Consider the following 26,122-nt stretch of genomic DNA (forward strand, 5'->3'; position numbering starts at 1 on the left):
GACACACATACACACAGAGAGGCAGAGACATAGACATAGGGAGAAGCAAGCTCCTCGTAGGGAGCCCAGTATGAGACTTGATCCCCCGCAGATGCTCAACCACTGAGCCACCCAGGCATCCCATGAAAAATTTTAAATTATATTTTATAACTCTTGATAAAAAGACAAATATATTCCATGATAGATTCATTATTCAATATTCATTATTATTTTTTCCCTTCTGGTTTTAAGGGAAATTAAAAGTAAAATGTTTTTGTGGTCTCTAAATGTACTAGGGTCCAGGTTCTATGCTCCCTGCGCATGGTGGTCATGTTGGCCCTGGTACCACCTACTTATCTTCAAGACTCACAGCAGCACCCCCTCCTCCAAGAAGCCTCCCTGGATTATCTTCCTTTCCTGTCAGGGTCCTCTGTACCCCCAGAACACCAGCACATATCTTGGACCCATAGATTTCCTACAGTGAGTGGTGCTGAGGCCCTGGGCAGACAAGGGTGCCCAAAGGTGTCAGGCGGAGCCTGGGAATGCTGATTTGGGTGATTTCACTGAGAAGTGATGCTGGCAAGCTGGTACAGAAGCTGGAACTGTCAGGGGCAGAGGGAGGTGGTGTTGACTGAGATTCTGAAGACAGACCTGACCCCTGGGGGGGGGGGGTGCAGGTGAGGCCAGCAGACATCACTCCCAATTCTGAGTGAGTGGCAAGAGCCTAGGCCCAGAGCGGCCCACAGCTGCCAAGACCTCCCCATGTCTGCCTGTGGGGTCCCTGGATGGGTTGTGTCTGTACCTGCAAGTAGAGCTGGACCAGGTCACCACATCTCTGGAGCTGGGGACTTGACTTCCCTCTTCTGGGTCCCCACTTCCAGCCATTTGGCCCCCAGGGTTCCAGGCAGATCCAGGTGCCCGTGATCCCTGAACCCTACTCTGCCTCTGGCCAGGCTCTCAAAGGTCCACCAGGGAGGGAAGGGCACAGACATACACATGCTTAGGTGCACATTGAGCCTCTGTTGTGACCCTCGAGTGTCCAGCCTGAGGACTGAGGAGTGGGCCCTCGGTCTGGTGCTGGGGGGATGGGGGTCTAGGGCATTTACAGCCCAGGTCCAGGGGATGCCTAGGTTCCTGGTGCCTGCCCGTGATGACAGGAAGCAGTTGGATCCCTGGGCACCATCAGGCTGCTCTGAACAGCACAGGAGGATTCCAGAACAGAGGACTCACCCCTCCTCCCCCCAATCTCAGTGCCTGCAGCATCGAGGCCAAGACTAATAAAACACCCACCTCACAGGAGACAGCTTTATCTTGTTGATCGGAAGTCTGCCAGCCCAATTTATGATGGAACATAAGCTCTCCAAATCTGAATTTATGCGCTGTAGTATAACGAGAGGTCAATGGGATTAAAAGTGGGCTTGTGAGAGGACCACAGGCGGCTCAGTCCTCAGCGCTGCCACAAGAACCTCGTGGCCCGAGTCCCTGTACCCAAGGGAAGACAGCCCAGCCCAGGAGCAGGACAGGAAAAGGGAGGGCAGGGGAGAGATCAGCCTGAGAAGAGGAAAGGAGGTGGGAGGCAGGCAGGAGAAGCAGACAGAGAGGGCCACGGGCTGGGGCTGCTGCTGGCTTGGCCCTTCAGTGTGATGGGGCAGGCACTGGGGGAGAAGGATGAAGAAAGGGAGGGAGCAGAGGTTTTCCTGCAGGGACCAGGGAGCTTTCTCTCTCCACCAAGCCCTGGGCTAGCCTCTGGCCCTGAAAATAGGTAGGAGATGGCCCTGAGGCAGGTTGAAGGACAGAGTTCTGACCCTGGCCCAGGGGCCCGTTGCCTAATGAGGTTGAAGTGTGCACACATGAACTCCTCCAGTTCGGGCCTACCTCCCTGACCCCCTCCTCGACACCCTCCGTCTTCAGCACCCCTTGAAGCACTGGATGAGGGTGAGGGAGGGGTGTGCTCGGTCCAGGTGGGGGCCTGAGCACCCGTCTAGTGTGAGACTGGCTTTCTAGGCTCAGGCTAGACCCTGACTTCAGAATTTATACAAATAAACGAAATGAAAAGTGCTGGCAGCCCTGATCTGATTACAGAGTCATTCATTCTTTGGTCGTTAATAATTTGTGCAATAAAGGATTGCGGCCGCTCAGTGTGAGGAGGAGGCTGTGGCCCAGCCTTCCCTTGGCGCCGGGGCCTCGGGAGCTGGAAACATAAATTATTAGTTTCTTATCGCTCAGCCTGCCATCGCTCATGCTGCCAGGGGCCTGGCAGGAGCCAGCGGCAGTCCCACCGCCTGCCTTGGCCTGATTCTCAGCTGCTGTTTGTTGTGGAGACTCTGGGTGAAGACCCTCATTGTCATCCCCTCCGCCGCCCCCAGAATCTCACTGGCGGGACGTGGATCCTCAGTGTAAGCTTATGGGCTGCAGCTAGCACTGAGGCCAGTTCTGGAGTGAGGGGGAGCTTGGGGGTTTTTGCTCTTGTGCTGCTCGGAGCCTCAGATCCTCCCTTTGTGTAAGTGAAGCCAAACCACTGGAGGTTGGTAAAGCTACCGCATACTCCTGGCCCATGGCACTTGCGCAGAAAGGGCAGTGGTCATTATGAGCAGTACAACAGAGGCCCACAAACTGCCCCCCTCCCTGACCTAGCCCATCCCCAGTCAGGAGAAAGGAGAGGTCTGTGTCTGGGTTTGTGTCAACTCCTCGGAGTGAGTCTGTGCCTTCCTGGGTGGGACTCAGAGCAAGCACCAGGACCTGAGTGTGCACACCTGCAGGCATGGCATTCACTTCCTGGCTCATTTTGTTTTCCTGTGTCCAGCACTGGGCTCTTGGTCTGGTGCGCAGGCATAGGGCAAACAGTCTAGACAAGGGTGCTGTTGGAGGCAGGTGGTGCCCAAGCTGCAGCAGGGAAGGGCTTGCTGGGGTGGCTGGGTGAGCATGTTGTGCCCCTGGGCTGTGCATCTGTACCCCCAGGTGGACCTGCTGAGGTGTGCAGAGGTGGGGGTTGAATGCAAAGGCTGCAGAAGAGTGTTCCAGCCCAAGTGGTGATTAAGGCAATTATGGTAATTACGGAAATGAACACCCTCAGGCAGGGTTCCCAGCCTGTCCGCTGTGGTTCCCTGTCTCCACCCACAAACTGGGGAGGCCAAGGCAAGTTTGGGAAATTGGGGTGGTGGGCTCCAGACTCCAGATAGCCTCGATGGAGGATGTGGAAGGAGTCAGGGTTTGGGCACTGACATCTGCCTCCTGGCAGCTAATGGGATTGGACCTGAACCCTCCTGTCTTGGCTTACTTCCTAGGGGACTGGGGTTATACCCTAAGCCTACCTCAAACTCATCAGATTGGTACAGATCTGGTGTTTGGTGGTGTGCTGCCCAGAGTGTCTGAGGCTACATGCCCAGTTCTTGGCTGCCAAGACCTTTAACCTCTCCGAGTCTCAATTTGTATAATGGGAATGAGAATTAAACAAGACAATTAATATGTATCGAGCACCTGCTGTTTGCCAGGCATCCCAAGCCTGCATAGGGTGGGATAGAAATGGCTCATCCCAGCAGCTGTGCATGCTGGGAAACCGCCTGCAGGTCTGGGTCCAAGCCCAAGTCCCCCTGGCAGAGATCCTACTCTCCGCATCTATGCAGTCCGCCTCCTTCCCAGAACTGACCTCATCTTAGCAGCCCCAGAAGGTCCCCACTTAACTTAACTTGTTCAGCCTGTCCTCTGGCTTCTTGAGCACCCAGAGACAGTTGTAGTGGGCCCTTTCGTGCCCTGTGCTCTTCCCTTGCCATCCCCATAATTTCTGGGTCAGCATCAAGTGACTGGTTTTCCTTCTCATGGGTCACCTTTTCCTGTTTCCTTGCATGCCTGGTGATTTTAAATTGGATGACTAGGATTGTGTACTTTGATGGGTGCTGAATATTTTCAAAAATATTCTTATACTTTACTCTGGACATCAGGAAGTCATTTGGACAAAGTTTGGTCCCCTCAGGTCTTGCTTTTAAGCTTTGCTGGGAGGACCAGAGCAGTGTTTGGCCTAGGGCTAATTTTGTCCATTTTACAGTAGCAAGACCTAAATGTACTCCACCTGGACCAGGGGGTCCATCTCTTAGCTGGGAGGGCTTCATCACCAGTGCCCTAGGATGCTGCCACTGGGGGAGGAAATTCAATCTTGAAAATTCCCTGGGAATGGAAAGAAACTTTAGAGATGCTAGGTTTGTTTTATTGCCTGGAAGTGTATTCTGTAGACAGAAGGAACAGCAGCTTTGATAATAAACACACACATGTGCCACACAAGGGCATGCATTTGCTAATATGTGTACACACAAGACGCAGGCAGGAGTAGACATCGTCTGAAACAGAGTTGTGTTCAGATCTTGGCCTGTCATTGCGTAGGGACTCCAAGGACAGGGTGTTTCTGACATGGGGAGCTTGGAGGGAAGGACTCTTAGGGCTGGCCCTCTGGCCAAAGAAGCAGCCTTGGGATATGGTACCTGGAGGAGGCGGATATCTGACCTGCAGGCAAACCAGGATCTAGGCCCCTAGCACTGTGGATAGATGGGCAAACAGTATCAGGAATGGCATATTCCAGAGCAGGGTGGAGGGACAGAATGAAAGGGAGTGAGGGCACCATCCACCAGTCTTGCTCTTAAACTGGGCTCTATTTCTTCTATTTGGGGGACAGGTTGGACCCAAAGGCTCCAATGAGCCAGGCATTCTTTAAGTGGCAGGTAAACCTCTTTCTCAGAGAGAGAACCTGGTTTCAATTCAAAATGTCCCCCTTCAGCATAGCCAGCATCAAGTGAGAACATCTGGGAATCCCACGTCAGAGGCTTACATGGCAGGAGGATGCTGTCCCCAGCTACCCCAGGGGAGCTTAGAGGTCCGTGTCACTCTTGGGAGGTGACCTCTGTCCCCATGAGGTACTATCTTCAAAGGTAGTGACTGATTTTCAAAGCTCAGTGCCCAAATAGCACGGACACCACAGGCCCTCTGCCCTAGCATTCTCCTTTCAAGCCCTGAGCTGTCTGATGAGCCCCCCTTCTTATCCCACACTTGCTCCCCTTTAGCATCTTAGGCCTTCCCTGAGCCGGGCCTTGTGGGCAGACCTCCTAGGGTCCCACTCTTTCCCCACTGGCCTCTCTCATACTGTCCAGAATGTTCGACCTGTCATTTCTCGACTCATTAACTCCATGGCTCCACTGCCTGCAAGGTGAACACACATTTATTATTTCTCTCTGATTTGTTCAGTCAGCACTAAGCCTGCCTCTGTGTCAGGCACAGCGTCATGCCCACTATGGACAAAAGTGACTGGTTCACATGGCCCTCTCTTCTGGGCGTGGGAATCAGAAAAGGAAGCTCTAACCCTCCACCTGAAACGGGCTGGACCACCCGCATTCCAGAACAGCACTTTGGCACCAGTCCCCTCTGTCCAATTTTACTCATCCTTCCATGCCAATTTCAAATGCTGCTTCCCCTTTGAAGCTTCCTGGATCTCTCTGGTCCGAATGAGTCCATTGTCCCTTGAACTTTTGAGCATACTTCCCTGCTTTTCCAGAACTCTGACTCTGGCTCTGGCTTGCACAGGAATCCGATATTTCTGCTTGATCTGTGAGCCTAAAGAGGGGTCTCTTCTCTACTCTGGGGGGGCCAGCCAGCCCTCTGAAGACCTTGGAAATAAGTGTCGCAATGACTCAGCATTTCACAAGCATAATCTCAAGTGCCCTTAGAGCAACCTGTGTGGTAGGTGCTCTTTCCACTTCCTTTTACCCATGACAGCTGGCAGGTGGTGGAATAACTTTGAGGTCTGGTCCTCTGGATTTCTGTACTCTAGCAAAGGAGCCCACAGCTGCTCTGGCCCAAGGACTGCCCTCGAGCTCATCATTTTGATTATTAATTAACCCTTTAGTTATCGGCTAAGGAGTTCTCATGGATTCCAAGGCTGCAAGCAAAAGAAAGCAAGGGATCCAGAGAAATCCAGAGGAGCCATTGGATATCATTCTGCTACCTGGTGGAAGGGACTGGAGGGATCAGAAAACTGCGGTGAGAGGCAGCCCCGGTGGCTCAGCGGTTTAGTGCTGCCTTTAGCCTGGGGTGTGATCCTGGAGACCCTGCATGGAGCCTGCTTCTCCCTCTGCCTGTGTCTCTGCCTCTCTCTGTGTGTGTCTGTCTCTCATGAATAAATAAATAGAATTAAATCTTTTTTTTTTAAGATTTTATTTATTTATTTATTCATGAGAGACAGACACACAGAGAGAGAGAGAGGCAGAGACACAGGCAGAGGGAGAAGCAGGCCCCATGCAGGGAGCCTGACGTGGGACTCGATCCTGGGTCTCCAGGATCAGGCCCTGGGCTGAAGGCGGCGCTAAACCGCTGAGCCACCCGGGCTGCCCTAGAATTAAATCTTAAAAAAAATAAAATAAAATAAAATAAAGTCTGTTTAAAAAAAAAGAAAACTGTGGTGAGCCACGAAATGGGGTGCTTGAGGCAGACGAGGAGGAGGGGGGAAGAAGGCTGGTGCTGAGAGCCTGACCTCTAGATACCTTAGTGTCCAGAGGCTCCAGTTAATATGGGCAAGGGCTCATCTGACTTCTGAAGCTGCTAGAAGCTGCTTTGTCATGCTTACCTGCAGCTGCATGGTCACTGGCCATCCTGGCCTTTCGTTCAGGATCGGCCTGCTTCCTTCTTTCAGCACCACACAAAGCTCATAGACACCCAGCCCCTCCTCCTGTCTGCCCCAGCACCCCATTCTTGTGCTCCACAGTTTTCTGATTTCTCCAGCCCCTTCCTCTGGGGGATAGAGCCTCTCCTCTCTGTGACCTTGCCTGGACTCTGAATCCCCGCTGCTTCAAGGCTCAGCCCCCAGCCTCTACGCCGATTATTGTCACTCTGCAAGGCCAACAGGCTGGCTCAGCATGCCCAAACACAGAAACACACACACAGATCTTTTTACCAAGAGTACACATTAGGACACACAGACCTACTAACTTGGCCCTCACCAGTCTGTGTGCTAACACAGAGACAATTCATCAGGGTTTCCCTCACCCAGGCCCAGAAACCCTGAATGAAGCACCCCCACCCCGCTCTGTGTGGTCGCCTCTAGACCAATTTCATTTATCACTGGCTGAGGATGAGTAATTTTATCGTGAAACACAGTTCAGGGTGATAGATGAGGGAGTGGGACAGGTGATCGCCTCACTGCCTCCCTCCCCTTGGAGAGGGAGGCTGGAAGGAGATTCTTGCCCTTTTATAAAGGGAGAGCAGCCTTGGAGGGGGATGAAGATGGAGGAGCCTCTGAGATAGGGTGGCTGGCAGTGCTGGGGTGGGAGGGTTGTTGAGGAGGCAGAGGACCAAGGTCCAGGCCCCGCCATGAAGAAGAGGAGACAGGGCCCAAGTAAGGAAGTGGACAGGTCTTCCCCCCAAATCTTGCTCAGGGCTGAGGCCCACAGGGTCCTACTCGGGGGGAGGGTAGGTATGTCGCTCCAGTGTCCAGACAGAGAAAGTAGAGAAAACTTTTCTCTGAAAACCTCCATAATCGTTTCCTCTTCTTACTCTGAACCTTGTCTTCTATTTGCAGTGAGATTCTCTGAATTGATGCCTTTCTCACCAGTGTCCATCTCAGCAGCTGAGCACACCTACACTGTTCAAAATAACAACCAAGACTATCAGCACTTGTCATATGCGTTTGGAGCGTATAGATTTGGATTTTCTGGAGCTTCTTCTGGCTCCAATTCGGATTCTAGTTTGAATGGCTGCCAGTGGTGGTCGGCTGGGGAGTGCTGAGCTGCCCAACCACCACCAAGGTTTCCGGCCATAGTGGGTGGCTGAGGGCTCCACAGGAGGGTGCTGGCAGGCTCAGATTGCCCAGGGAACAAGTCCCCCCCCACCCCCCCCATTTGTACGGTATGAGAAGTTCCTGGGGTCTGGGAGGGGGAATGAAAGCATCCAGATCCAGCTTTTTCCTAGGTGTGAACAGCCGGAGGATCAGCTCTTACCCCCAGCTTCATGGGACCTGGCCGATTGCCCGTGGCTAGGCATGGGGACAGACAGACTCAGCCCCGCAGGAGCCCGCGGGGAGGGGCATGATCGTGGGCTGGCCGGTGGGAGCCCTTCCTAGGGGCCGGCCTCGGAGGGCGCGGACAACCTCGCTGTCACCGGGCTGACGAGCACCGAGAGAGACAGTCCCCGCCCCCCCCCCCCCCCCCCGGGGCGGGAGACTTGGGGGAGGGGGGGGCTGGCGCAGGAGCAGAGCTGTCCCCAGGCAGCCGGGCAGCGCGTCCCCGGAGGCCGCCGGCGGCGCAGCGGAGGCGCCAGGCGCGTCCGGGAAGTCTGGGCGGCCGTCCGCCCGCAGCTGCCCCCGGGTCCTGCGGCCGAGCCAATCGCGACGGCTCGCCGGCGGCGGCAGCTCCCCTGCCCACCCCCAGCCGGCGCGCCGAGAGCTTAACCCTTCCCTTCCCGTCCCCCTCCGGGTCGGGCTGCGGGCCGGGGCACTGCGCGCCGGAACCCCGGGTGATGCAGCCTGGGTGGGGGTGGGAGCCCGGGGTGGCCCCGGGGCCTGGGCGCACTGCCCAGAGATCCCGGTGGGCGCCTCGGCACGGCACGCGGCAGGTACAGGAGCCGCCCAGCGGCGTCGGGGCGGTCGCGGGTCAGCGCGGTCTCGGTCTCGGTCTCGGTCTCGGTCCCGAGGAGGCCACCTCCCGTCCTTCGGTCCCATACTCCGCCCTGCCCCCACCCCCCAGTTCTCTGCAGCCCTATCTGCTCTTCTGTCTTTCCTCCCCACGTCACAGGGATAGCAGGAACGACACACCAAGGACGACTATTCTTACTAGTGTTACTAGCGGGGTAGGCACTGTGCTGTTCATTCAGATCAGAAAGCCAACGATCGCCCTCGCCGTGTTGCCCAGGTGGCGGATGAGGAGACGGAGGTCCAGAGAGGCTAAGGACGGCGGCCAAAGTCACCGTGGAGGAAACTGGACAGGATCCTGTCTCCTGCTTCGGGACTAGTGTCCCCTCTATCCCTCCTCCTGCACCTTCCATCCTATTGCTGTTGTGTGGATCTACCACAATTTGTTCATGTATTCATCAGTTGATGGATATTTGGGTTGTTTCCACTTTTTGGCCATTACAAATAGTGAACATACGTGTATAGGTATTTGGATACTAGTTTTCGATTCTTTGGGAGTATAGGCCTAAGAGTGAATTGCTGGATCATACGGCAATTCTGTGTTTTACTTTTTGAGGAACCACCAAATTGTTTTCCTCAATGGCTGCATCATTTTACACTCTCACCAGTACTCTTTTTTTTTTTTTTTTTAATTTTATCTATTCCTGTGGATGTAGAGTGGTGCCTTGTTTATTTATGTGTTTGTTTTCTCAGCCGAATGGCAGTTTCAGGTGGCAGCGATTTACCAGTAGAGTGGGGGAGAGGGTCAGGCTGCCTGGTGATGGGGGGAGAACTGTACACATTGCCTCTGATGGTTCTAACAACCCTTCTGGGAGGCACTATTATCTCTGTGACAAAATTGTCTCTCAGAGACTGGGTCCCCTGCTCAGGGACATTCAGCTTATCGGAAGATTCTTGCTGAATTCCAAAGTCCGGTTCTCCTCTATTCCCTGCTGTCCTTGTAAGTGTTAGGTATTAGGCTGGTCTCCAGGTGAGCCCAAATGGCCAAGTCTGCAAGCTCTGGCAACAAAATCCCACATGTGTTTACCCAGAAGTGGGGGATATGGTTAGATGTCAGAACCAAATTTCTATCGCAGATACTTTCCGGAATGTGAGCCCCTTTTTGTCAATTTCGGGTCCAGAATAAGACTAGAATTTTGGGAACCTGGCCCAAAATTGCTATGATGCACTCCCACCCCCAGCTTCCTTTTTGCTCACCTTCATTTCTAAACGTTTATTTGGAACTCTTCAGCAGGGTGCAGGATGTTCAGAGAAGGTTGGAGCGGCATTTCAAGGAGGAGCAGCGCCCTCTCGTGGCCGTGCTGTGTTCCTTCGCGGAGGACCCACAGCAGTTCCACCCTGGGAAATCAAGACAACGGATGGAGAGACCCCGTGCCCTCTCAGGGACAGCAGGCAAGCGCCCATGGTGTCTAGGGACAAGACACGGGTGCGAGGAGGGTGGGAGTGGGTAGTCTCTCAGTCATCCAGCTACTGGAGGAGGAAAGGCAGGCGTGAGCAGGCACATGGGCCCCGCATCCCCAAGCCCCAGGGATCCTGGTTTCTTGGGTGATGGGAAGCGGTATCAGGTGGCCCTGGATCCTCACCAAACTCCTAGGAGCAGGGGCCTCTTTGGACCTCACAGGTCTGAGTGTGGAGGGACCTCCACACTCATATGTTCAAGGCTCTGGCTCTGGAGAAGTAGTGACCTAGTGTCGGCCCTACACCCTTTTGCTGGTACTTCATCAGGGCTGCCAAGAAGAGCCTGCTGACACAGAAAGTGAAGCTCTGAGGGTTAGAAGGCCTTGCTTCAAATCACAAAACTGTTAGACCAGCATCTGGGGACACTGGGACTTGCACCATCCTGTGTGGCTGGCACAGTGCTCGTGCATGAACCCTGGTGGCTTTGCATAGTCGTTATTCTCACTGCTTGGGAGAACATTGCAGTGACAGAGGGAACTCTGGCTGCAGTGGTTTAAGCCACCTCTGTCCTGCTGAGAGACCCCTCATTTGGGCTAAATTCCTGGTCCCCTTTGCTCAGATCCAAGTTCTTTCTTGGGCCTGGTCACTGTTCATACTATATGTGGCTTGCTGGTGTCAGTTCTTTCCTCATCAGCAGAGGAAAGGGCTTGCGATATCCCTCTCCTTCGATCTCTCTGGCCTGGACTCTCTCCCATGTCCCCCTGCACAAGCCTTGTATTCAACCTTGTTTTTGGCATTTTAGAAATGTTTTTCTAGCTAAAGTTCCCACCTTTATTTTTTTATTTTTATTTTTTTAAAGATTTTATTTATTTATTCATGAAAGACAGAGAGAGAGAGAGGCAAAGACACAGGCAGAGGGAGAAGCAGGCTCCATGCACCGGGAGCCCGATGTGGGATTCGATCCCGGGTCTCCAGGATTGCGCCCTGGGCCAAAGGCAGGCGCCAAACCACTGCGCCACCCAGGGATCCCTAAAGTTCCCACCTTTATAAGTTATCCTCCACAATAGTGTCTTTTTACATAAATTAACATAATCCTGTAGGGCCTAGAGAGGAGGCTGAGCTCAGCCTGTGGACTCCTCTTTCTCTCTCTCTCTCTCTCTCTTTTTAAAAAGATTTTATTTATGAGAAAGACAGAGAGAGAGGCAGAGACACAGGCAGAGGGGAGAAGCAGGCTCCATGCAGGGAGCCTGTTGCAGGACTACATCCCGGGACTCCAGGATCATGCTCTGGGCCAAAGGCAGGCACCCAACCCCTGAGCCACCCTGGTGTCTCTGGACTCCTTTCCAATGACAGGCCCTAGGGTCTCTGATGAGGGTCTTGAATATGAATTGATGAGCTGTATGTGGGAGTGGGAGTGGGAGGAACAGTCTAGAGGGGGGAGATGAACATATGTTGGCAGAAGTGCATAGATGTGGGGTGTTCATTTATTTTCAGCTCCTAAGTGCCCAGTGTGTATAGGAGGTGGGGCTTAGAGGCAAGACAGAGTAGAGCTTGAAGGAAGATGAGAGCCCCTGAAAGCCTCTAAACTGCCTCCAGTGATCCCCTCATGTTGCCCATGATCTGTGTAATGGCAGGAAATGATGGAGCGTCACTTCTGAGCTTCTGAGATTAAGTTATGAAAATATCATGGCAAGCAGAAAAGATGACACAGTGAGAACCTCAAAAAAAAAAAAAGCGAAACTATCAAATAGAAGTCATGGAAATGAAGAATATAATAACTGAAAAATACACTAGAGAGGTACAATGGCAGACTAGATGAAGCACAAAAAAGGATCAGTGACACCTTTTAAAGACAGGGCACCTGGGGTACCTGGGTGGCTCAGTTGGTTAAGCTTCTGACACTTAATTTTGGCTCAGGTCATGATTTCAGGGCTGTGAGATCAAGCCCTGCATCGGGCTTCATACTGGGCATGGAGTCTGCTTAAGATTCACTTTCTCCCTCTCCCTCTGCCCCTATGCCTCTCTCTCCGGAAAAAGAAAAGAAAAGAAAAGAAAAAGACAGGGCAGTGGAACTCACTGGAACAGAGGAGCAAAAAGAAAAAAGAGTGGAAAAACAAAAATAAAGATAGCTGGAGGGACTTCTGAGACAATATCAAGTGCACTAACATACATGTTAGAGGGCTCTCAGAAGGAGAAGAAAAGGAAGAAAGTGACAGGAAGCTTATTTGAAGTAATGGCTGAAAACTTCCCTAACCTGAGGAAGGAAACAGACATTTAGATCCTGGAAGCAAACAGAATTCTAAATAAGATGAAGTCAAAGACACCAACACCAAGACACGTTATAATTAAACTGTTAAAAATTGATGACAGGAGAGAATAGTAAAAGCATCAAGAGAAAACAACTTGTTATATGCAAAGAAACCTCCACAAGAATATTGGTAGATTTTTTAAGCAGAAACTTGTCAGGCCTGAAGGGAGTGGCATCATATATATTTAAAGTATGATATATATTTAAAGTATTGAAGGGGTGTCTGGATGGCTCAGTTGGTGGAGCATGCAACTCTTGATCTTGGTTTTGTGACTTCAAACCCCACATTGGGCATAGAGCTTACCTAAAATAAATAAATAAATAGACAAATAGATAAGTTAATTAATAATAAATAATAAACAAATAAACTAAAAATAAAATTCCTTGAAAAAAGTACTGAAAGAAAAAACTTCCAACCCAGAATACTCTACCTAGCAAAGTTATCATTCAGAATTGAAAGAGAGATACAGAGTTTCCCAGACAAGCAAAATCTAAAGGAGTTCATCACCACTAGACTGATATCACATGAATTGTTAAAGGAAGTTCTTAAAGCTCAAAACAAAAAGTGTGTTAAGTATGAATGAGAAAAAAAAAGTATGAATGAGAAAACATATGAAAGTATAAATGCCATTGGTAACATAGAGTAAAGATAGTTTATAAAGCTAGTATAATGGTTAAAAAACTGAAATGGTAAAAATAGCTATAACTACAACAATTAGTTAAGGGACAGACAGGATAAAAAGTTGTAAAATGTGACATTGAAAACATAAAATCTGTATGTCGGAGAGTAAAAATGTAAAGCTTTATTTTTTAAAAAATTATGCATTTTAGAGAGAGAGAGAGTGAGAGGAGGGCCAGAGGGAGAGAATCTTTCAAGCAGATTCCCTGTTCAGCATGGATCCCACTGGGGGCTCCATCTCACGGCCCATGAGGTGGTGACTTGAGCCAAACCAAGAGTTAGACACTTAAGTGACTGAGCCACCCAGGCATCCCTAAAAATGTAGAGGTTTAGAATGCATTCAAACTTAAGTTTAGAATGCATTCAAACTTAAAACAGATAGACTGTTAAAATATACATTATTATATGTAGGCCTCATGGTAATGACAACTCAAAAACATATGGTAGATACACGAAAGATAAAGAGAAATGAATCTAAGCATAGCACTAATTAAATTCACCAAACTACAAAAGAAGAGAGCAAGAGAACAAAGGAACAGAGAGAAACTACAAAAACAGCCACAAAAGAAAGAATAAAATGGAAATAAGTACACACCTATCAGATAATTACTTAACATATAAATGGACTAAATTGTCCAGTCAAAAGACATAGAGTGACTAAATATATAAAAAAATAAGACCCATCTATATGCTGTCCACAAGACTCTATTTTATTTTATTTTTTAAAAAATATTTTATTTATTTATGAGAGATACACAGAGAGCGAGAGAGAGAGGCAGAGACACAGGCAGAGGGAGAAGCAGGCTCCATGCAGGGAGCCTGATGTGGGACTCGATCCGGGGATTCCAGGATCACTCCTTGAGCTGAAGGCAGACACTCAACCGCTGAGCCACCCAGGCATCCCCTACAAGACTCACTTTAGATGTAAGGACATGCACACATACTCTGAAAGTGAAGAGATGGACAAAGGTGCTCCATGCAAATGGAACACAAATGGAAGCTGGGATATCTATGCTTGTAGCAGACAAAACACACTTTTTTATTAAAAAGATTTTATTTATTTGAGAGAAAGAGGAAAAAAAAAAACATGGGAGGAGCAAAGGGACAGGGACAAGCAGACTCTGTGCTGAGCACAGAGCCTGACATGGGGCTTAATCCCACAACTCTGAGATAATGACCTGAGCCAAAATCAGGAGTCTGATGCTTAAGCGACTGATCCACCCAGGTACCCCCAAAACACACTTTAAGACAAAGACTAATAAGCAACAATGAGGGACTTTACATAATAATAAAAGGATCAACCCAAGAAAAGGATATAATATTTGTAAATATTTCTGTGCCCAACAAAAGAGGATCTAGATTTATGAAGCAAATATTAACAAACCTAAAGGGAAAACTAGCAATATAATAATAGTTGGGGGATTTTAATACCTCACTTACATCAATGGATAGATCATTCAGGAGAAAATCAATAAGGAAAAATGGTCTTAACATATAAGACCAGACAGAATTAATAGATATATAGTTGATCCTTGAACAACACAGGTTTGACCTTCAGGGGTCCACTTTTATGTAGATTTTCTTAATAAATACAATACAGGACTAGAAATGTATTTCCCTTCCTTATGATTTTTATAATAATATTTTCTTTACTCTGGTTCACTTTATTGTAAGAATAAAGTATATAATATAAATAACACAAAAAATACATGTTAATCAACTGTGTATGTTATCAGTAAGTTTCTGGTCAACAGTAGGCTATTAGTAGTTAAATTCTGGGGGACTCAAAAGTTAATACATGGATTTTTGACTTGTGGTAGGTTAGCACTCCTAATCCCTGCACTGTTCAAGGGTCAAGTGTATACAAAACATTCAATTCCAAAATAACATTTTTCTCAAGTGCACATGAAACATTCTCCAGGATGAAATATAAGGCTCAAAACAAGTCTTAATAGATGTAATAAGCTTTTTGGAACACAATGGTGCAAAACTAGAAATCGATTATTCACATATGTGAAGATTACAAAACATTCTACTGAACAACCAATGGATCAAAGAAAAATATCCAAAAATACCTTGAGACAAATGAAAATGGAAACATAACATACCAAAACATATGGGATGCAGCAAAAGCAGTTCTAAGACCATAGCACTACATGAAGGTCAATGCCTACATAAATAAACAAGAAAAATCTAAAACTAAATTTACACTTCAAGGAACTAGAAAAAGAACAAACAAAGCCCAAGGTTAGAAGGAAGGAGATAAACATCAGAGTGGAACTAAATGAAACAGAGAGTAAGAAGACAACAGAAAAGATCAATGTAACAAAGAGCTGGTTCTTTGAAAAGATAGACAAAATTAACAAATCCTTAGTTAGACTCACCAAGAAAAAGAAGAGAGAAGGCTCAAATAAAATCAGAAATGAAAGAGATGTATCATGAGAGACTGCTGTGAACAATTATAAACTGACAAATTTGACAACCTAGAAAAATGGATAAATTCCTAGAAACCTACAACCTACAAAGACTGAATCATGAAGAAATAGAAAATCTGAACAGACCAATTAGTAGTAAGGAGATTTAATCAGTAATATAAAACCTCCCAACAAACAAAAATCCAGGACCAGATGGCTTCACTGGTGAATTCTTACAAACATTCAAAGGAGAATTAATACCAATCCTTCTCAAACTTTTCCAAAAAAATAGAAGAGGCGGGAACACTTCCAAACTCATTTTACAAGGCCAGCATTACCCTGATACTACAAGTAGACAAATATGCCACAAGAAAAAGGAAATTACAGACTAATATGTTGATGAAAATACATGCAAAAATCCCAGACAAAATATTAGCAGACTGAATTCAATAATACATTAAAAGGATCATACACCATGATCAAGCAGTATTTATCCCAGGAATGCAAAGATGGTTCAATATCCACAAATCAATCTGATATACCATATTAACAAAATGAAGGATAAAAATTATATGATCATCTCAATAGATGCAGAGAAAGAATCTAACAAATTCTAACATGTATTTAAGATAAAAAACTCTCAACAAAGTAGGTATAGAGGGAATGTACCTCATCATAATAAAGGCCATACACAACATGCCCACAACTAACATCATACTCAACAATGAAAAGCTGAAAGCTTTTCCTCTAAGATCATGAACAAGACAAGGATGCCCACTCTCACCTTTATTCAACACAGTATTGGAAGTCCTTTCCAGAACAATTAGGCAATAAAAAGAAGTAAAAGGCATCTAGATTGGAAAGGAAGAAGTAAAACTCACTATTTTCAGATGACATATTATATACAGAAAACCCACTAAAGAACTGTTATAACTAATAATGAATTCAGTTAAGTTGAAGTATACAAAATCAATACAAAAAATCTGTTGCAGTTCTGTACACTAATAATGAAGTATCAGAAAGAGAAACTAAGAAAACAATCCTATTTATAATTGTATCAAAAAGAATAAAATACCTAGGAATAAATTTAACCAAGGAGGTGAAAGATATGTACTGTGAAACTATAAAAACACTGATGAAAGATATTGAGGATGCCACAAAAAAATGGAAAGATATTTCATGCTCATGGAACCTGTTTTGGATTTGAAGGTGAAAACTAAGACAGTAATGAAAGAAATTGAAGAAGATGCAAATAAATGGAAAGATATTTTGTGCTCATAAACTGAAAGAATTAATATATGTTTAAAAATATTTTATTTATTTATTTGAGAGAGAGAGAAAGAAAGAAAGAATGAGTGAGGGGGGAGGGACAGAGGGAGAGAGAGAAGCAGACTCCTCACTGAGCAGGGACTCCAACATGGGGCTCACTCCCAGGACCCTGAGATCATGACCCAAGCCAAAGGCAGACACTTAACTGACTGAACCACCCAGGTGCCCCAATAATTAATATTGTTAAAATATCTATATTACCCAAAGCAACCTACAGATTCATACAATTCCTATCAAAATTACAGTGATAGGGCAGCCCTGGTGGCCAAATGGTTTAGTGCCGCCTTCAGCCTGGGATGTGATCTTGCAGACCTGGGATCGAGTCCCATGTTGGGTTCCCTGCATGGGGCCTGCTTCTCCCTCTGCCTGTATCTTTGCCTCTCTCCCTCTCTCTCTCTGTGTCTGTCATGAATAAATAAATAAAATCTTTAAAAAAATTAGTGACATTTTCCCATAGAAATAGAGCAAACAACCCTAAAGTTTTTATGGAACCACAAAAGACCCTAGATAGCTAAAGCAATCTTGAGATAGAACAAAGCTGGAGGCATTATACTCCCTAATCTCAAACAAAACAGTAATTTGAAAATATATATGTACCCCCATGTTCATTGCAACATTATTTACAATAGCCAAGACATGAAAACAGCCTCAGACAGAAAAATGGATAAAGATGTGGAATATTACACACACACACACACACACACACACACAATGGGATATTACTCAGCCATATGAAGGGATATGCAACAACATGGATGGACTTTGAGGGAGTTATGCTAAGTGAAATAAGTCAGAGAAAGACAAATATTGTATGATCTCACATATTTGGAATCTAAAAACAAAAAGAAAATAAGACAGGAAACCCCTGAGCTCATAGATACAGAGAACAAATTGGTGGTTGCCAGAGTTAGAGGGTGAGAGAGGTGAAATGAGTGAAGCATGTTAAAAGGTACAAATTTGGGCAGCCCTGGTGGCCCAGCAGTTTAGCGCTGCCTTCAGCCTGGGGTGTGATCCTGGAGACCCGGGATCAAGTCCCACATCAGGCTCCCTGCATGGGGCCTGCTCCTCCCTCTGCCTGTGTCTCTGCCTCTCTCTCTCTCTCTCTCTCTCTCTCTCTGTGTGTCTCTCATGAATAAATAAATAAAATCTTTAAAAAAGGTACAAATTTCCAGTTATAAAATAAGCATATCATGGGGATGTAATGTACAGCATGATGCATGATGACCAGAGTTAATACAGTATTGCATATTTGTGAGAGTAGATTTAAGAGAGTAGATTTTAAAAGTTCTCATCACAAGAAAAAAATTTTAACTATGTATGGTGATGTGTTAATTAGACTTGTTGTGGTGATCATTTCACAACACATACAAATATCAAATCATTACACTGTATGCCTGAAATTAATATAGTATTTTATGTCAATTATACCTCAATTAAAAAAAAAAGACTATAGTTTCCTTCTTGGTCCTATGCTCACTCTGAGCAAGCTCTTTACCATGTTGTGAGGTAAGCCCATGAAGAATCCCATGTGACAAGGGACCAGGCCTGACCACAACCACATGACTGAGCTTGGAAGAAAAGTCTTCAAGTCAGGCTTCCAGAATGAGACCATAATCCTGGCCAATAACTTGAGGGAAAGAGGGCCTGGGAGGTAGGGTGATTTAGGTTGTAAGGTCAATAAAGACTTTGTGAGGAATTGATGTTCGAACTAAGCTTAGATGGCAATGAGTCAGCCATTGGAAAGTGGAAGGGGTTTGATGGAAGAGACCCTGAGTCAAACCAAGCTTGATATTTTTCAAGGACAGAGAAGTGACAGGAGTGTAGAGTAAAAGAGAGAGAGATGGCACAGAGAGAACTTCACTGGACCAGTTGAGAGAGGAAGGCTCTGAGCAGGGAAGGTGTAATATGAAGAGTCTGGCACCAAGAACACCCCAAGGTTCAATGATTTGCTGGAAGCACTCAGGTTGAGAGACGCTGCTATGCTCATGGTTACAGTTTATTACGGGGAGAAGATGTGCACTAAAAGCTGTTCTGTTTCTCGGTGGGACATCCAAGTAGAGGTGTTGAGTGGGCAGTTTGAATATGTATGTCTGGAGTCTGAACAGGAGTCTGCTATGTAGATGCATTTTGGGGGACAAGTATCAGCAAATTGAAGCCACAAGTGTTTGAAACCATGGGAGCATTCTCCAGTGGTGTGTATGTGTGTGTGTACACAAAGTTCTGAAGGTAGCCAGGGAACTTTTGCCTGTGGGGACAGTGGGCCCTGGGCAGAGCAGGAAAACCAGAGGGACATTTGGAAGAGTATCCCACAAGGATTGTGTGGTTAGTAAAGGTCAGGACCCTTGCCCAGAAGTCAGGGAGGAGGAGGCTGACGATTGTCCTGAATTAACTACATGGAGGCTGCTAATCACCATACAAGATCCTGACTGCAATGTTGAGAGATGGGAGAGGTGAGGGAATGGAAGCCACTCTTCCAGAATAGGGATGCATGAAGCAGGCTGTGGAAAGGCACTGGACTCTCTCAATCCTGGACACAGTAGCCACCGGAAGTCTCCTGTATTGAAATGCTTGAAGGTAGAGATCAAACAGACTGGCTTTGTGGAGGAGAGTTAGCTGGCAGGGAGTCTTCACTGACTGAGTCCCACCCATTACAAGTCTTCAGGTGTACCTGGAGGTTCCCTTGGGGCTCCTCTCCAATTTACATTCCCATCAGTATCTTGACAGTGTGACAGGGCAAAGCCACCACTGCTGATGGCTGCCTTGGCTCTTCTGATCAAGGTCAGAGTCATGAGGCGCTTACATTCCCTAGAACTGATGCATCCTGCTTGTGCCCAGAAGCTCTCAAAACTTCGACGAAGCCGCTTCCTCTGTTTCTTACCCTCCAAAACTGTCACATGCTGTGTAGATGCCAAGGCCATTCTTCCATTGTTTCCATGCCCATGTCCCCTCTCTGCTCTCCCCAGGCTCCCCTGCTGCCAAACTAACCTTTCCTCCTTTGGAAAAAAAGTACATTCCCTTCCTTATATAGGTGAACTGTCTCATCTCCAATCCTGCCCCCAAAGTCACTGTGGTACCCAGTCTACAGGACAATGCTCATGGCTGAGTCTTCAGCTCCTGCACAGCACTGTGGAGTCAGGAAAGTCTGAAGTTAGCCATGTCCCCAGAATACCAGCAGGACAGTCCCCTTTAGGCCTGGCTGCCCTTGGGAGGTGTCTGCAGTGTACCTGCCCCAGGTGTCCCAGCCTAAGCATCCCTCACCCCCATGGTACCCTTCTCACCTGGGCTTTTCCCTACTTGCTACTTTTTATCAGTGTGTCCTTCAGGCTCCCTGAGCTGTGCAGGTATTTGCTAGTGTCTGAGCAGTTAGCACCCTGCTGTCCTCTTGCCCAAAGCATAGCCTGGAGGGTGGGGTTTACACTCTCCTTCCATTTTCAAGCCCTCCTCCCTTCCCCTTCTCTCAATGACTCACCTCAGGGAGGGCTGTTGGGAAGAGAATGAAAGGGGGCCTTAGGAGCTCCGACCCAGGGGGTACTGGGGGCTCAGAACTCAGGGACTTTAGAAGGGGGTGGGCTTCAGCCTGGCTTCTGTTGAAAACAGATGAGGTATCCTTGCTCGTCTGCTGGGGCTGGCAGGACATCAGTCTGCTTTTCCAGAGATTGGAAGCTACAGCCTCACAAAATCATGGCCATTCTTCTCCTGGGGTTAGCGGCAGTGGCCAGAGGGTCCACACCTGTCATGGGTCTTGTCCCTTGCTCCCTTCTTTCCTCCCAAGTTATAGCTCCTTGCTTTTGAACAAGTGTCTAGCGTGCCGATAGCTAAGACGTTCTGGCAAACACTGGGCAGACACCAAGACCTGACATGCATAGGTGGACCTGTCGGCAAGTGCAGCAGGACTTCTGTGGGACAAGCTCATGGAGGGATGCTCCTCAGGACACTGTGCTGCACAGCCCACACATGGCCTCACACTGATCCCTCCCCCACTGACCTTCCCGAGGCTGCATCTCCAGCCCCACATCTGAAGGCTGGAGACACCCAGGCTTGGCCTGTCCCAAATGAAGCTGCCCCCAAACTGTGTTCAAATAGCCTCTCTTGCAGGGGTCACTTCTCTCCCCACCTCTTCTTCCCTACAGACAGGACTGCCTTCTAGACACCATCCTTGCTGGATCCTTTTTGTTTTTTTAAGATTATTTATTTATTTTAGTCATGAGACACACACACACACACACACACACACAGAGAGAGAGAGAGAGAGACAGAGAGAGACAGAGGGAGAAGCAGGCTCCTGGTAAGGAGCCTGATGAGGGACTCAAGCCTTGGACCAGGATCAAGCCCTGAGGGCAGCCTGGGTGGCTCAGTGGTTTAGCGCCACCTTCAGCCCAGGGTGTGATCCTGGAGACCAGGGATTGAGTCCGGAGTCGGGCTCCCTGCATGGAGCCTGCTTCTCTCTCTGCCTGTGTCTCTGCCTCTCTCTCTCTCTTTGTGTCTCTCAAGAATAAATAAAAAGTCTTAAAAAAAAAAAAAAAAAAAAAAGGATCATGCCCTGAGCCTAAGGCAGACACTCAACCATGGAGTCACCCAGGTGTTTCTGAGGCCCATAGGTTAAATGTGACTTTCTTGATTTTCCCATGTTCACTGTCTTAGTGGCTTGGGCTGCCATAACAAAACACCATAGACTGGGTGATTTGAATAATAGAAATGGACTCTTAGCCTTTAGAACTGTAAGAAAATAAATTTGTTTTTGAAGCCACATAATCTATGATATTTGTGATGGCAGCCTGGCAAATGAATACAGTAAACACTCAGCAGCCCATATACATCTGGAGTCAACCACATGCAGCACCATTTCCTGCAAACCAGCTTTGCCTTTCAAAGGGTGAACTTGACTGACTTTCCATACTCAGGTGAGAAGGGGTTGCTGCTTTTTTTTTTTTTTTTTTTTCCAAATCTTTAACTTTTTTATTGCATTGATGAGAACTTTCCAAACTTTATTGAATAATATAAATCTTAGTCATCATCTTTGTTTTGTTGATATTTCCTCATGTATAGAGAATACCTCAAATGTTTCACTTTCAAGCGGCTAAAAACTTGATTAACATGATTTTGTTTCAAGTACATTGAGCTGTTTTTATCAGTGTACCTACATTATTTTCACTGTAAGAATCTGTCAAATAGGGGTGCCTGGGTGGCTCAGTCAGTTACGGGTCTGCTTTTGGCTCAGGTCATGATCTCGGGGTCCTGGGGTCAAGCCCTTGCATCGGGGTCCCTTCTCAGTGAGGAGCCTACTTCTCCCATTGCCTCTGACCCTCCCCCTGCTTGTGCTCCCTCTCAAATAAATAAAATCTTCAATAAAAGAATCTGTCAAATATTCCTATTCTTTTGTCACTTCCTTCATATTGATCTTCTTTGCAAGATCTATGCCCAGTGTGGGGCTGGAACTCACAACCCCAAGATCAAGAGTCACATGGTCCACCACTGAGCCAGCCAGACACCCGAGAAGGGGTTGTTGGCTCCCACTAACCCACTCCTCCCTCCGCTGGGAGGCCCACTCTCTTCTCCTTACAGGGCGTGCAGAGGAGCATGGTTCCCAGTGCAGTACAGCTTGAGGAGCAGGATGAAACCCTGAAGGTGAGCAGAAGACCAGTCTGCAGGAGCCCTAAAGGGGCTTTGCCCAGTTACAGCTTAGGACCCCAGGCCAGGAGAGCTCCATAGTGTTCCTCCCATCTGATCTCCATGGTACCCCAGATACTAAGTCACTTTCTTGGGGCTTCTGTTAACTTGGTACCACCCCAAGACTCCTCCCTTCTTATGGAAAAGCACAGACTGCTTCCTAACCATCACACATGGGCAGTCCCTCAACTCAGGGTAGCATGTAAAGACTCTTCCCCCAGCCACACGAGGACACCTCCACACTGTCATTTCTTAGTAAATAAAATTACCTGCATAGCCTACTGCCCTGCCCAGTGTCAGTCACGCTGACCTTGCACACACAAATACATTCTTATACATGGCTGTGCGTACATGGCATCCCTTCACACACACAGACATTCTTGCCCCACCACACTCGGTCCACATAGACCCTGCCCCACCCAGAGGTTATGCACACAGTCTATACAGCTCCCCCCCCAACATGCCCATGCTCCCATCACCTCACCCGACCCATCCTGGGTTGCCTGTGAAGATTCCCCTTTCACATAGACTCTTCCTTGCCCCACACACTTAGAGGGAAGGGACAGGTTTTCCAAGGGCAGCTCTTCCCTGGGACCCTTTCCAGAGAGTCCAGGTCTGGGAGGGTGGACAGAGTGCTCTTTGTAGGCCTGGAAATGGTTGTTTGTGGTGGTCTGGGGGCATTTCTTTCATAGAAAAATGGTCTTAGCCCCTTCCTGCTGTGCCTAGGAGACTTGGGGACCTTGTTTGCCCTGTGTGCCACATAGGCATTGACTTAATTAGGCAGGCAGCTCAGGAACCTGAGGCCAGGAATTGCCCCCATCCTCCTTCCTAACTTCCAGATGTGACCTCTGAGGCCTAAGTCACAAAGGCTCACCTGATGTCATTTGAAAAGGCATTTGACACAGAAGAGAGGGCAGTTGAGGTCAGGCCATGGAGACTACAAATCTGGGCTGCAGGAGCATTTGGAGGGGCCGAGGCAGCAGGAGCTTTTAGCCCTTCACTACCCAGCAATCCTAGTCAACAATTCTTGACATTCAAATTTCAATGTTTAAATTGCTAGTGTGATTTTAATGAGAGCAGCTATTGAAAGAATAAAGAATGAGCCCCCTCTCGTCAGGCTGTCCATCCCAATCACCCAGAGCTGTTACTGTAAGGTCATTACTGACCTCACATTGGTAAATGCAACATGCCATAGAGTTGATGCCTTCTTCAGTCACCGGTTTACACTGTGTTTCCAGGATGCCACAGGCTTTGGGTTTTTCTATTTCCCTGGTTGTGGCTTCTCAGTATCTTTTCCCGATCTTTTCTTTCTCCTCTGGATCTCTGCTCTGTTCACCCTGACAGTGATGATCTTATCTGGTTATACATGTACTTGTGGCTCCACGCACACCTCTCCCACCCTCCTTCTCACAGGGACTTGTACCTGTGTGCCCAGCTCTCTGCTCATACTTCCACATGGATGTGGGAGCAGATGCTGTCAAAGCCCACCCACTTCTCCACACTCACCTACGGCTTTTTATTGCAAACTCCTGCACTCTACTCAGGGGTTACTCTGGTCACAGGAATATGCGTGTCCAAAGTGCCAGAGAATTCATGCCCTGGAAACAGCCTCCCAACAGAGATGGATGGGGGTCAGTGAACAAGCTCCTAGCCCTCCATGCTAGTGTGCAAATCTGAGGCGTGTTCTACGGTCTCCCTGAGGTCCCGGAAAGGACCGAGTCCAGAGGCCCACCCCCTTCTTAGGATCCTCCGCCCTCATGCACTGCTTGCAGGCAAGTACGGCCTAAAATCCATTCTCAACCCTAGGTTTCTACACATGATCTGTTTTCCATCTTCATGTCCTACATTGCGCAGGGCAAACTTTTGGCCTATGGCTAACTCCTTTGTCTCACACCCTCACCGCTCTACGCGAGTCTGACCCCCTCTGCGTCTCCGCCCTCCCCCCCCCCCGCCCCCCGCGCCCGCGCCCACGCTGCTTTGGCCCGATCCGCTGTCTGTCCTGGACTCGGTGGGACCACAGGTCAGCTCGGGGTGCCCTCTACTACTCTCTCCCCTCAGCCCCGCCCCCGCCCCCGCCCCCGGCGTCAGGTGCCTCACCTCTGCCCTCGGGGCGTCCTCGCGGGGCCACCCACCCCGAAGGACCGCCCTCTGCCCGCCTTCCTTTCTCTTTCGCGTTTGTCCCTCTGCCTCCGTGCAGCGCGAGCTTCGGAAGGGCAGGGCTGTCCTCTGTTCTTTATGACCGACCACGCCAGGAACGCCGTATTTATTGAACGCTTCTCCCGCCACCTGCGGCCCCTCCACCATCCTGGTGACCGGCTCTGAGACCCTCTGCAAGCTGAGGGGACGCCGGAGGAGGACAATCCCGCTTCCTTTGTTCCAGGAGTCGCTCACACCCGCAGGTTCCCCGGACTACAAATCCCAGAATACGTCACGCCTCGCGTCGTTCGTGTCCTTGCTGCGGTGGCGCTGAGCATTCTGGGAGGTGTAGTCCATGACGCTCAGGTTTTTTTTTTTTTGCGGAGCCTTGGGTAACCAAGGCTTTTTGGCTTTTGCCAACGATGTACCCACTCGCGAAAGAGACTTCTGCCTTCTTCGCCTAGTTGGGGGGAAAGTGTTTGGACTCCCTGTCTCCCAGAGTAGGCCAGACGCCCTTCTTAGGTCTGTGCATCTCCAAGTGTGGGAGCATTTACTGTGCCCGTCACCTAAATTACGGGCTGGCGTGTCACCCGCCTCTACGTGGACACCACCCACCGAGGGCCTGCGTGCACCATTTCACTCATGGTTCAACGGCGTTTGCTCACCAGCTGCCTACTAGGCTGCATAGACAGCCCAGGAGTCAGATAACAAACACTTTAACTGGATATGTCCCAAATGCGATATAGTTTTAACTGGAAGACTCTGGCTATTGTATTTAAAATGGCCTATGGGGGGAAGGGCTGAAGAGGAGAACCCATTAAGAAACTGTTAAAAAGAAAACCACAGGCCCCAAATGGTGTCACTTAGACCAAATTGGGGCTGGATATCTAATATAATTGCAGTTTCAACCTCCCCCAGAAATGTCGTTTTAACCTGTCAGTCAGGGATTTTTTCATCTGGTATGAGGGGCGGGGCACCTGGGCCCTCTCCATCCTCCCAAGAAAGATGAGGTAATCTGCACGATCCATTTGCTTTCCCCCTCAGGGAAAGTAGCCTTGAACAATCTATTCTTTTTGCTGCTAAATATCTTGGGCCACCTTCCTTTTATAAAAACCTTCCATTGTATACCCTTTTATTTGCTAAATGGGATGAAACCCCATTCATGAATCATTTAATAAAGCCAATTAGATCTTTAAAATCTACTGTGTTGAATTTTTGTTGACAAGACTTCTCTTTGTGTGACCTTGGGTAAGTCAGTTAACACCTCTATGACTCAGTCTCCCCATCTAAAACTGAGTATAGTGATAGTATCCATCCAGGTCCCAAGTCAGTAAACCGAGGCTTAATACCTAACCATACTGCAGTTTCAAGTCCCCAGGAATGTCACCTTTAACCAGTTCAACATGGTTGATCAGAATTAGGAAATTGTCTGATAGATGCCGTCTGTTCCCTTTAGGAGTGTGACTTGCCTAAAATAAAAGATTCTTTGCTAATAATTTCCTTGTTCCTTCTCCCTCTCTGCCTTTAAAAACCTTTCCTATATTTAACTC

General features: G+C 48.1%; 1 protein-coding gene across 5 annotated transcripts in view; it reads right to left on the reverse strand.

Moving 5' to 3' along the window:
* SAMD11 (sterile alpha motif domain containing 11) overlaps nt 1-25,077 on the reverse strand; it is a 56,547-nt gene extending 31,470 nt beyond the window's left edge. The window contains exons 1-4 of one of the 5 annotated variants that reach the window (XM_072820221.1): nt 24,534-25,077; nt 23,943-24,034; nt 23,603-23,773; nt 9,839-9,979 (exon numbers count right to left, since the gene is read on the reverse strand). The gene's annotated coding sequence lies outside the window, so the exon portion shown is untranslated. Of the gene's footprint in view, nt 1-9,838; nt 9,980-23,602; nt 23,774-23,942; nt 24,046-24,533 lie in introns of all 5 variants that reach the window. The other 4 variants (XM_072820223.1, XM_072820220.1, XM_072820222.1 and 1 more) reach the window with 4 other exon arrangements.
* Nucleotides 25,078-26,122: the final 1,045 nt, after the last annotated feature.

The sequence above is a fragment of the Canis lupus genome, chromosome 3 (genome assembly GCF_048164855.1).
Source record: "Canis lupus baileyi chromosome 3, mCanLup2.hap1, whole genome shotgun sequence".
NCBI classification, from domain to species: Eukaryota; Metazoa; Chordata; class Mammalia; order Carnivora; family Canidae; genus Canis; species Canis lupus.